The following is a 6000-nucleotide window of genomic DNA, read 5'->3' as shown; positions in this document are numbered from 1 at the left end:
GTGCTGTCAATCTGATGACATATCCTCTCTCCTGTTTCTTTTTCCAGGTTCTCAGAGCTATGAGTTTTCCTCTTTGTACTGTACCGCTTTCACTGTGTTCCATAAGTTTTGGTATATTGTATCGTCATTTTCATTAAGATCTCAGAAGTCTTTTATTTATTTCTTTATTTCCACTTTGACCAGGTTGTCATTGAGGAGATTATTGTTTAACCTCCAAGTATGTGAGGGCTTTCTGTCATTTTTGTTTTTACTGAAGACCAGTAATAGTGCATGATGACCTGGTAGGATGCATGGGAGTATTTCTATCTTCCTGCATCTGTTGAGGCCTGTTTTTTTTTTTTTTTTTTTTTTTTGACCGATGATATGGTCAATTTTGGAGAAGATTTCATGAGGTGCTGAGAAGAAAGCATATCCTTTTGATTTAGGATGGCATGTTCTATAAATATCTGCTAAATCCATTCGGTTCATAACTTCTGTTAGTTTCTCTACATCTTTTTTTTTAATTTGTATTTCCATGATCTGTCTATTGATCAAAGGGGGATGTTGAAATCTCCTACTATTATCCTGTGAGGTACAATGTGTTCTTTGAACTTTAGTAAGGTTTCTTTTATTTATGTAGTTCCACTTTCATTCGGAGCAAAGACACTTAGGATTGAGAGTTCATCTTGGTGGATTTTTCCTTTAATGAATATGAAGTGTCCTTCATTATCTTCTTTAATATCTTTTGGTTGAAAGTCAATTTTATTTGATAATAAAATGGCAACTCCAGCTTGTTTCTTCAGACAATTTTCTTAGAAATTTGTTTTCCCGCCATTTACAATGACATAGTGTCTGTCTTTGTCTCTGAGGGGTGTTCCTCATGCAGCAAATTCTGGGTCTATTTTAAGTATCCAGTCTGTTAGTCTATGTCTTTTCATAGGGTATTGAGTCGGTTGATGTTGAGAGATATTAAGGAATAGTGATTGTCGCTTACTATTATTTTTGGTGTTAGAGGTGGAATTATGTTTGTTTGTCTTTCTTTTGGTTCCATTGCAAGGAAATTATATTCTTCCTTTCTGCATGGTGTAGTTTCTCTCCTTGTGTTGTAGTTTTCCATCTATTATCCTTTGTAGGCCTGGATTTGTATACAGACATTGTGTAAATTTGGTTTTGTCAAGGAATATCTTGGTTTCTCCATCTATGTTAATTCAGAGTTTTGCTGGATACAGTAACTTGGGCTGGAATTTGTTTTATTCTAGGGTCTGTATGACATCAGTCCAGGATCTTGTGGCTTTTCTAGTCTCTGGGGAGAAGTCTGGTGTTATTCTTATAGGTCGTCGTTTATATGTCATGTGATGATCTCCTCTTACTGATTTTAATATTCTTTATTTGTTTTGTGCATTTGTAGTTTTAATTATTATGTGATGGGAGGACTTTCTCTTCTGGTACAATCTATTTGGAGCTCTGTAGGCTTCTTGTATGTTTATGGGCATCTCTTTAGGTTAGGGAAGTTTTCTTCTACAATTTTGTTGAATATATTTACTGGCCCTTTAAGTTGAGAGTCTTCATTTTCTACTATACCTATTATCCTTTGGTTTGACCTTCTCATTGTGTCCTGGACTTCCTGTATGTTTTGTGCTAGGAATTTTTTGCGTTATAATCATCCTTGACAATTGTATTGATGTTTTCTATGGTGTCTTCTGCCTCTGAGATTCTCTCTTCTATCTCTTGTTTTCTGTTATTGATGCTCGTGTCTACAGCCCCTTGTCTCTTCCTTTGGTGTGTTATATCCAGGGTTGTCTCCCTTTATGCTTTCTTTATTGTTTCTATTTCCATTTTTAATTCATTCAGCTGTTTGGTTGTGTTTTCCTGTAATTCTTTCAGACACTTTTGTGTTTTCTCTCTAAGGGCTTCTATTTGTTTACTTGTATATTCCAGCATTTCTTTAAGGGAGTTCTTTTTGTCTTTCTTAAAGTCCTCCATCATTATCAAAAAATGTGATTTTAAATCTAAATCATGCTTTTCTGGTGTGTTTGGATATACAGTATTTTCTTTGGTGGTAGAACTTGGCTCTCATGATGCCAAATAATCTTGGTTTCTGTTGCTTAGGTTCCTGTGCTTGCCTCTAGCCATTGGGTTGTCTCTTGTGTTTGCTTCTCTTACTGATTCTGAGAGTGACTTGACCCTGCTGTAGGCACTATTGTAGAACTATTTTCCCATTTATTTCAGCCTTTTCTGAGAACACATGCTCTGATTTCAGGTGTGTCAGCGCTCCTGGAGAATGTCTTCCAGCTCTAGGCATGGGCAGGAATCAAAGTGTCCTGCCTGTGATTTATCCTACGTCCTTGAACTCAGAAGGCCAGTTGGCACTATGTGGTTCCTTCTTGGGTAGGGACTGTGGGCAGAGTGTAGTATCCTCTGACTTTTTAGGAATATCCACACTTCTGAGGGTCCAGCTACCTCTTCCACAGGTTTTGGGTTCATGGAGCTGTTTCACACAGACCAGAACCGTGGCTACATGTGGCTGTCTGCTCCTATATGCTTGTGTCCAGAGGTACTGTGCAGTTTCCCCTTGGACCAGGGATGATTGCAAAGGTGTGCAGAGGTGGCAGTCTGTCCTATGGTCCCAGGATGTCTGAACACCTGGGTGTTCAGCTCTCTTCCCCACAAGACTTGGGTCGGAAGTTTTAACTGATTCAAATTTTAAGATGTGCTACTAAAATATTCCATCTGTAAATGCCCATGTGTCAAAACTAAGGGGCAGTCTCTATTCTGAAAAACCACAATAACCTCTGCAGAGTTTCTGATTGCGGGAAACCAATGATTTAATTGTCAACATCTGGTGTTCTCCTTTCCTTCTGTACATGAATGAACCATTCATTTCTGCCTACCAAAGCAGAAAACATTTCTGGATCGGCAGACCTGGTATAATGCAGTGCTTTAGCTCTTCTTTCTACATGATGAATCTCCACCACTCACCAGAAAATAACCAGGAGTTTGGATCCAGACATAGGATCTGGCATTGAAACACTCCAGAAGTTATGGGGGATATTTTCTTTCCCTGTCTTTTGAGGAATTTCATGATCATGATTTAATCTTCTGTGCATGTATTCTCACAGGTCTCTGTACTGCTTAAGAAAAGATGTGTGGCATCCTCACAAAAGGATTGGAAATAGGATGAGAACAGAGGGAACTCAGCTGTATTTTATCTACATTTTTGCTGAAGAGCAGGTGATCTTAGCATTCTTCATGGATGTTGAAGAATAAGGAACTTACTTGCATGGACCACATATTTGTGAGTGCACTACCCTGAATAGGTTGATGTCTAACCTGCCTCAACTCATTATAAACTCTAAGGCCCTGTAGTCCCAGAAAAAAAATGAGTCACAAGTTCATTTTCTTCCAACATTTAATGAAAACTGACCACACATTTATAGTATTAGAAATGAGAATGACTGTAGAGTTTTCCCACAATATTTTAATATGGAATCAGAAATTGTTATATTTGACAAGTGTAGATGGCCTAATACCAGTCCAGAGCTCCTATAAGGGATCAACAATTCCTGGGGTTTGTACAAGGTAGTTGTAGTCTAGAATGCCATCAACTTCTTCACAGTTCCATAGCACCTGAAATGTGTCATTTTTCCTAATATTTCTGAACCAGATGTTGGCCCTTAGGAAGCAACAATGGTGCCATGCAGTGCTGGATGTTCTATTTACAGAATGAACAGAATCATGTTGTCAGTGGCCTCCAGTTTGCTGACCTCTCTCACTTTTTGTGTGCACTGAACATGAAGAACTTTCTCAGGCTTCAGGTATCAACTTATGTGAGACCCTCAGCTTGCGGTTAAGATTTTTAAACCATATCAGAATTCCTTGGGTTAATTGACAATTGCCTTTGCCTTGAACAATAGATATTCTCCCAGTGTCTCTTTTACTATTGGCTCCACTGGACTTGCCATTTTGTGACATTTGTCTGGAGCCAATGCATTACTATTCAAATTTAAATCCTGACAGTAGATTTCATACTCCACAAATCTGAACATCGATGTTTCTTTGATTCATTAAAATAGGCAATACTAACCATCTTTCATAATATATTTGTGACTTAAATTTATTATGCACAAGGAACCATTTTATTTTGACAACAATCCAGGAAAAGCATCTTAAGGAAGGATTGTTTTGACTCACAGTTCCAGGGAAGACTCTCTGACTTAAGAGTGGTATGAGTAACTTTGTATCATTTGATAACTTCATTTAGAGCTAGGAAAGAAATAAAAGAATGCAAATTATCAACTGGGGTTTTCTTTTTATCAAATCTAGACCCATATAGGTTGCCGTGCCCAACCTCGACCAGCAAGGAAGACACAACCACAGCAGATCTTCTTCAAGCAGTTTTACTCAGGAACCTTGATACAATCTTCTGACCTCTATCTCTTCTGACTCTCTCTCCCTGGGGAACGCCCTGCACCACACTTAAATAGCTAGCACTGGCCAGTCCTAGCAAGCCAAGTGGGTCATGTAGATAGGCTGTCACTATGTGGAAGCTAGCAGGCCAGGCAGACATAATCAAATAAGGACTTGTGTACTGCAAGGAGCGCTCACTGCTGGGAGGGTGGAAGGCGGAAACCAGCGCCAACTTTGAGGCGCGGCACGTTGCAGCTCTCTACAGTTCGCCCTTTTTGTTTAATTAGTCAAGCAGGCAAAGGCACCGCTGAGTGTGGCGACCCCCCCCCTCGTCTTAGTCTTGGGATCATCCCTTCATTAAACCTGCCGTAGGACACCTAGTTGCCCACAAGGTTCCATGCCTTAGGTAGAAGGGAAGTTGCCCGTCGCTAGGCAAGGTCACTCACATATACTCAGGGGCGAGATACAACTAGGTCTTCTGAATGACTGTAAGTCAGGCTTGAGGGGACTGTCCTGCTTCAATGGCTGTAAATGTCTCTACCACCATAGCTGCGTGCCACCTCTGAACAAACCTCATTCTACAGAAACACCACAGGCTCACTAGGGAGACCAGCAGCAAGAATCCAGCTAGGTTTCCCATACCCACCCAGTCTCTAAGATGATTCATAGCAGCAGCAATCCAAGATGACAATCCCGTAACCAGTCTAGCATCTGCACATGTGGAGTTCACGGTCATGATGGCTACATGTAGCTGATCCATTAAGAAATCGAATTCTCCAGTCCAATTACCTAAAAAATAACTTGACAACTGTTTAGACAAATTAGAGGAGTGGGCTTAAAGGTCATGATGTATCGGCATGAGTCTCAGGAACACCGATAGTATCCCCCACCGGGGCTCCGTTTTGACCAGCATTTGAGTCACACCAAGAAGTATCAGGAACAGCAGGATCTTCATTCTTCTTGCACCTCCTGGTCAATCTTTCAGGGACCCACAACGAATCTTGCCAGTCCTGAGGAAACACACAAACAGACCCTCTTGCCCACACCAACACAGGGTCTGGCCCATGCCATAAGCCAGTGAGCACATCTTTCCACTTCACATAACCTTTCAATGTGCCTGCCCAACATTGATGTCGGTCAGCAGCAGAAAGGCCATCATCATTCAACATTAAAAAATTAAGAGTAAAAAGGGCTAAGGATATCTGTTCCTTAGGAGGTCTGCCATGGTCTATTCCCCCTTTTTGTTTAATTATGCATTCCTTTAATGTATGATGAGCTCGCTCAACAATACCTTGGCCTTGGGGATTATAAGGCAGACCATGGCTCAACTGCACATCCATCTGTTTACAAAAGGATTTGAAAGATTGGGCAGTGTATGCTGGGCCATTATCAGTTTTTAAGTGTTGAGGCTTTCCCCAAGCAGCCCAGGCTTCTAGGCAGTGTCCAATAACATTGTGTGCTTTTTCCCCACTCATAGGGGTAGCATGAATGACACCTGAGCAGGTATCCACAGAAACATGAATGTATTTTAGAGTCCCAAATCCAGATATGTGAGTTACATCCATTTGCCAAATCTTTAGAGGCAGTAAGCCCCTGGGACTAACCCCCACACAA

This window comes from Rattus norvegicus, chromosome 2, assembly GCF_036323735.1.
Source record: "Rattus norvegicus strain BN/NHsdMcwi chromosome 2, GRCr8, whole genome shotgun sequence".
Taxonomy (NCBI): Eukaryota; Metazoa; Chordata; class Mammalia; order Rodentia; family Muridae; genus Rattus; species Rattus norvegicus.
This window is presented reverse-complemented; position numbering follows the sequence as displayed.